The sequence below is a fragment of the Macrosteles quadrilineatus genome, unplaced genomic scaffold (genome assembly GCF_028750875.1).
Source record: "Macrosteles quadrilineatus isolate MER2022 unplaced genomic scaffold, UCM_ALF_1.0 Scaffold_1__1_contigs__length_201487025, whole genome shotgun sequence".
Lineage (NCBI taxonomy): Eukaryota > Metazoa > Arthropoda > Insecta > Hemiptera > Cicadellidae > Macrosteles > Macrosteles quadrilineatus.
The window spans coordinates 157,102,885-157,110,711 of NW_026542594.1; positions in this window are offsets into that span (position 1 = coordinate 157,102,885).

Here is a 7,827-nt window from a genome sequence, read left to right on the forward strand (position 1 = left end):
TACACTAGCTAAGGAAGCATTGATATATTAAATTACACAGGCAAAACAACAAGTCTGGATCTTTACAACAAATAAAAATATGATTGAAATTGAAAGAGGTATTATACAGTGAACGTGGTTTAGTGTTTGTATTTCGTGTTCATATTCCGCGGTGGTTAAATACAATGGTACCCGCAGAATTTCGGGCAGTGCTTGGTAAACGGTTCTTTGACAAACACTGCTTTACAGACTGCTTAACAAACAATGTTTGGCAAATAATGCTTGAACAACTATCGGAAAATTGTGCTTGGCAAAATAGTTCGGCAAACAGTTTTGACGAAGACAGATGGTTAACGAACGATGCTTGACAGATCGTGCATACAAACAGTGTTTTCAAGCAAGAAGTGATAGAAAAATGTGATTGATATACAAAACTATTGGAACTAAAGTGTAGTACTGTGTTGTTGTAATTTAGAGTAGTATAACTGATAGTGTAGTACTGTAGTATTGTGCTTTATTTCTATAGTGTGTTGTTAGTGTTAGTGGCGACGGCGACAGTCACTGCCATGCATGCAACATGCTATCCTCCGCCAGACGCGGGCCTAGAGACATAGCAATCGATACACAACAGCACGGGCACAGCTAACGGCTGTTAGGGAATATATGCCTCAATACATTTACACGGTGAGAGCTAACTCCATATCACTCAACTAAATTGTATAAAGTTTTACCATGTTATTTTTTTAATTTGTTATAAGTAACTACTAATTGCGTCTTGTGGTACAAATTATTTGTAACAGAAAATGCACTATGCGTCCTGTACTCTATGCTTAAGACTTAAGTATGAAAGCATAATGTAATATTGGCCAAACGTCTTGACTTCGTGATTTCTTAATTCTGAAGGCCATGGGTTAAATGTTACCAATCACAGATATGTGTTACTGTAAATGATAATGCTGTGACTCAGTAAGCAGTTGAGAAAAGTTCAAAATTGTCCAGAACCATGTTACTTAGGATGAGGGGAGGGGAAACAGCAAAGGTTACGTTTTAGAATGCAATTATGTAAGTGTATAATAATTGGTAGCTTACTAGTTTCAGTTCTTGTGTGCGTGCGGACTCTATGCTAATTTGGACGATAGATCTTATTCTAAATCATGCCAACGTTCCTTAACTGTTGAGTAAAAACACCAGTAGACTTCTGACAATGTATGTGCTTTAAATCAGAAGTGCTTTCGATTACAGTTAATTTACGCCACATTATTGCTGTCCAATCAAGTTTCTAATTTGATAAAAAGTGTAAAATAAACAAGTAAAGGTAGTAACCTCAATAAAGATTATATGTCTGTGCAATCACCTACATGTTGCTACGAATATACGTCACTTTGTAGATTACACCCAAACTATCGACGATAGTCATACGTTTTAACTACTTCAGGAGATATACCTACACAATTTGAGCGTTTTCATTTTTCAATGACTCTTCAAAATATTTTGCGAAACAAAGTCATTTAAATCAAATCCATCCATACTTTATATAAAAATCTAATGGTGTCTCTCTGTATGTGTGTTACTAATAGTTACAAAAACTACTTAACCAACTGGGCTTAAATTTTATAAAAATATAGCTACCATACCAAGGACCATTATAGGACTATTCACACTTCGATACTGACCGTGGGCTTTGCCCCTTTGGCTTTAAACGTTCTGAAGTGAGGATTTTAAAAGTAAATATTGATTGGTTTCCATGGCTGCAATGAGAATACTCACAATGTTTACATTTGCTATGACATTTCAATGTAAACAAGAAGAACTGCCAAATTGCATATTTCACAATGTAAGACAGCTGATCCAATGAAATTAAATATAATATTTCACACAATTATGTGGTTGGTTTATTTAATCTAAAAATTTATCAAAGATCATTTATTAAAAAAACTATGTCAGTGATTATAGAAATAAAAAAAAATTCTAAAAGCGTAGCTGTATCAACTCAGGTTCTGCTTTCGTGTTTTAAAGTGTCTTAAGTGTTATGAAAATAATGTTATTGATATATTTTCATGAAACAGTAAGAAAATTACAATGTATAGATGATTTATATTAATTTGGAGGCTACTTTAAATAAATTAGAACTGCTTAACATGTGTTAGATTAACTTAACATAACTTGCACATCACATTGTTTTTTTATATGTGTAGTTAGGTAAATTTAGTTATTGTCTTCTGCTAAACCAATGCTTAAATTAAACTAAAGAATAACATCAATAACTAAATTGTACGTCGTTGATTTTTGTGTACTAAAATCTGTTGTATATGTGTAACTATATTTAATTATCAAATGGTAATACAAAATACTCTTATTTTATCTTAACATAGATTTCAGTTCACATTTACTTTATTTGATAAATTTATTATTTGTGTTTTGCCACACCAATGATTAAATTAAACCAAGGAAAATATAATAAAACTAAGCAGTACACAGTGTTCTTTTGTTTCTAAAATCAATGAAATATCTGTTACTATGTTTACTTAATGGCAAGTGTGAAAATGTAAAGGAAATGGACGATGGAACTTTTTTAAGGAACTGGTTTGTATATTAAGTTGTTTGTTGATATTTTTGTAGAGTAGAATCAGAGATGCAATGAAACATAATATATACTGTATTTGCTATTACACATTTTTCAGTCCTTCATGCTTTGATACTCATATTAGTTTTTTTCTGTTGTATTTAATGCTAAATTATTTGTTAACAATTTTTTATAGTATAGATATAGTTTCTTTAATATTGAAAATGTAAAGGAAATGGACAATGGAACTTTTTTAAAGAACTGGATTGTATATTAAGTTGTTTGTTGATATTTTTGTAGAGTAGAATCAGAGATGCAATGAAACATATACTGTATTTGCTATTACACATTTTTTAGTCCTTCATGCTTTGATACTCATATTAGTTTTTTCTGCTGTCTTTAATGCTAAATTATTTGAATGCTAAATTATTTATGATTTATTGTGAATGTAGAAACTGGAGATGGGTGGATTTGTGATGTAATATGAAGAAGAGTGTAATAAAAAAATGTCATTTAAATTTAATAATTTGTAGTTTTGAAACTTCAAAATTGAAATTTAAAATGTAAAAAATAAAGAAAAAAGATATGCAATTAAGGGAGATGAAGGTAAATTATGTACGTGAAAGTTTTATTCGAAGATTTGGTCAGTTTTTCTCATATCAGCCGACACAAGATTTAAAATTAAAACCAAAATGGTGGTATCGACTACTTACAAGATTTAAAAGTCATAACTCAAACGTTTCTATTAAGGCCATAAAAGTTGAATTTTGTTTCTAAAAGCATTGGCGGATGTGTAACTATTATATGCAACAGATGTAAAGATTAAAATTTTTCTATTTTCTGTCCTCTCCCCGTTGCAAAGCGCGGGTACAACAGCTAGTTTTAAATATAAAAAGTTATTTTCTGGATTTATCAAGGTGAATTTCGGTGTGGTATCGTTACTTACAAGTGTAAGTTAGTGCATTTACACCATTTAGAAGCAAGCTCTCTTATTTTCACTGTGGTATGTTCATGCGTTAATTGTTTAATACATTTTGATGTATTACAACCTTACACTCCATTTCAATAAATTGAAATAATTGTTCAACAAAAACCAACCAATAGTGTGTAAACATAAAGCCTATTTAATACTTGTTCTAAGGTTCTTTGCAGAGTATAAGAGCTAAGAGAGTAAGAGCTATACGTATGTTTTTATGAAACCAATTTATTGGAGGACGACACAAAAAGTAAAAAAACCTTCATTCGTCCTACTTCTCCAAAAGTATACTGAAAGCAACATGTGCAAAGTTGAATGTTGAAAACATGTTGCTTTCAATCTTCTTTGTTCGACCTCGATGGTCACTTAACGGTATCTCATCCCCAATGCGTTTACTCTCCGTCAGCGACAGAGTCATAGTCCGTCATAGTCCTCTACTCGTACTTTATCACGACCAGTAGTCGCTACAGCACACACTCCCCCGACGGTTTTATCACGAAGGGGGATGAACTCTCCCGCTATTCCCAATTACCCTCCCTTCCCCCACGTTATCACGACTGAATATTATTTATCACAGGAAGGGAGGGGAAGGGGAGGCCAGGGTGCGCCTCGCAGCAACACTGGCTCATTCACACACTGTTTTTAAAATCCTCAGTGGGTCTGCGAGACTGCTGCGAATCAATACAAAAAAAAAATCGGAGGTAATATAAGATAAGTATATGTTAGTCCAGAATAAGACTTAAATACTGAGATTTATACATTTAAAATGGACAATGCTTCAACCATTGCAGGTTCGGTTATTGTTTTACGGATTTTAGAATTTGTATTTTATACGGTTGGTTATGAAGAACACATTGTAAAATAAAGAAGTCAAATGGAATTGTTGAAAAGGGAACATTTAAATCAATACATTACATCTCATCGAGTCCCGCGGGGCAGCGTACTCGTCTATCTAGAGTTAGTGATTCTTGTTAATCTTGTTATTCCGATGTAAGTTACACAATCTATATTTGGGTTAATTTTCACAAATTGAACCCTTACACAATGCCAGCGTAAATCCACTTTTTGCACAGTTAAACCACAAATACTTAAAACCAAAACGTAAAAAAATTTAATTCGTAAAATTTTAAAATTTTACTTTTAAAAATATTAGTAGTATATAACGGCCACCGTAGTGTGTATAAATGCTTGAGATCCAAACGTTGGGTATCTTTTTGGCGTATCCACTCCAGCGCGCAGCAGTTCAAGGCTACAGTGGTTTCAAAGGCGGCTTTGTCCCGATCTCGCGCATTCATTCTTAATTGCGCGCGGTTCTCTTAAGCTTACAAAAATACCTTTCTTTATTACAAGTATTCTTTGAAACATTCAGTGAAAGATTGCACTTGAGATTATTACAGAATGAACCATTCCTAATCAGGGTTAATTCAGTTACTAACTGGCATACTGGTCATGTATAATTAAAATTATAAGCATAATATAAGGAGATATTTAATATTTTTTGACGGATTGCAATTCAATAAATCTTGGAATATTGAACATTAGTAGTTTTTTTTATGCAAATACCTAGTGGTATTTGAACTGTTCAATGAAATGGTGATGCCAATACAATTATTGCAGCTCAACTAATGTGCAAGTTGACGATTGCGATGGTAAAACCAACACTTTTTCCAGGCGTCAATCATAAAATAAATAGTAAACAATGACTTTTTAGAAGGGCAAATTTATTTTCGCATTCACTTTTTAATTTGGACACATATGGATAATCAGGTTGTTAGTCCGATGATCCGAATCCCTGTACTGTACCAGTAGTATGTTTTCTGTGACCGTACGCATTTATGCTGAAGAGTTCCTTGGTTATATTTAGGACAGACTTGCCGCTTCAACCACATTCTTCAAAATCATCTGTAATGCTTAAGCTATTGTTCTTCTTCTTCTATCCATTCTATTGTTGCCACATTCAATAGGAACAATAATGCAATTATCCGTTATATAACAATATGAACATCTCTCACATTCAATATCGTCTCAACAGTATTCAGCCGTCCACAGCAGGCGCGGCAAGGGGCGGGATAAATGGCTTAGAATATCTGCGTATAATTGGGACTTAACTCTGGGTGCGAGTGGTTGGAAAATTAATCTCATCAATCGATTGTTTCTCGAACTTGTACGGCTTCCGTTGTACGACTGTTGTGCGACCAACGATTGATCTAAGTATGGACCTCTGTGTATACTTTCAGGAGGACTGACCCTTTGTACAAGTACTGTAAGTTTATTAGGGGTGGAAATCAAAATTTGGAAAATCACACAGTTTAAAAGTAACTTCATTGATAAAAATTGAAGTTATATTTGGAAAACAACCATAGGTTAAAAGTTACTAAACACTGTATCCTACCTAATTTCTCCCTTGACTATTAACATTATGAGATAATCTTTAATTTTATAAATTAGCCTATACTATTAAGGCCAGAAGTTTTAATAGTGGGTAAAGATAGGGATTTTTTAATTTGAGCAAATTTGACGACTGACATACCTATGATTGTAAAAAATGTATCTATTCAGAGAATAAATTACCTATGACTTATTTGCAAGCCAGAGTGGATAAGCGAATCCATATAAATTAAAGGGGTGAGGTTCATAATGTCCAAATTGCACAAACTCCAACGTGTAAAATATTAAATAAACAGTGCGTTTCATAACCTCCAAATTTCATAAACTCCAAAACTATAACTTTCAAATAATCACCGATTCACAATGTCCAAATTTCACAAACTCCAACGTTTAAATATCAAATAAACAGAGCGGTTCATAACCTCCAAGTTTCATAAGCTCCAACGGTACAGTCTCTGTCAGAAGTCGCTGCAGAGGTTGCCGTGGTTCGGTATGTAGGCGCTACACGTTCTACTGTTGTAGCGGTGTAACACGAAGTATCATTGTTGCTCCGTAATTGCTTTCTTAATAGTATAAGTATATATTCTTAAGAGTTCCCATAGTCCGATCATGCTGGTTCGCGAGCTCGTTCGAATAAACGTAGGTTTACACGTTTATACCAAATTTCATCAAAATCGGATGATTTTTGCTCGAGTTATCGCGCTAACGGACACACATATAAATATATATATATAACTGATGGTGTTTTTGGTCTCTAGGGACCTCAAAACGAACAAGTAAATCGGTCCCGGGACCAGGTCTTACCATGAGTACTACGGTAATAGCTTATTCCCTATAGGGGAAATTCGCTAAAATGTAAATTTGATTTGCACATTGTGTGCTAACACATATTTGAGTCACACATCTGAGTGTTCTTCAATCATTAAAATGTACGTATAATCAGTAGTTGAGCGCTGGCGAACGGTGCCTGCTATCTGACTGTGGCAACCACTAGAGAGACTTCTGGCCCAGACTGTACCGTTGGAGGTTATGAAATTTGGACATTATGAACCGCTCTGTTTATTTAATATTTAAACGTTGGAGTTTGTGAAACTTGGACATTGTGAAACAGTGATTATTTGAATGTTATAGATTTGGAGCTTATGAAATTTGGAGGTTATGAACCACTCTGTTTATTTAATATTTTAAGCGTTGGAGTTTGTGAAATTTGGAGTTTATGAAACGCTCCCAATTAAAGTAAGCAGTGTTTTAAAGTTCCAGTCCCGGCCCCGCCCAAAGTGTGCTCTCGACGATAAGAACTTCATTAGCTGGTACTTTGTCATAATGTTTATTACAATATTTAACTGCTTAACTTTAGAATGTATATATTTTGCCAATATTGGAAAGCCAAGCTTATTGTTATTTTGAATCTAGATTTATCAAGTTATACTGTGCCATTGCCTTTTGGATACTGAAGCATCTACATGGACCACATGTAACCATTTTTTTTAGTCATTTACCGATACAGTAGTAGAACATGTCTCTCTCATATAATATTTTAGTCTTGAAGTTCTATTTTGTCAGTTTTAATACTGTATAATGATGGACGAATAAAACATATTTTAGTTTACATTAAGTTGGTAAATTTAGTTTAGCATGTTTAGTTACAAAAAAGTATAAACGGAAACAATTTATTTTGCAGTATTTAGTTTGCTGAATTCAACCAATCACTTGTTTATTATAAAACTGTTTACAGCTACTCGCCATTATTGGGACAGTTTCTCTTCAGTAAAAGGGTAGTACTAATTAATTTTCACTTTATGCTCTTATGCTTAAGATAGGCGTTTAAAAAAATGATTATTTTTTAATATTTCAATAAACGAAAATAATTCAACTTCAAAACGTTTTTGAACCTCATTTCCATCCAAATTTTACGAAAGCA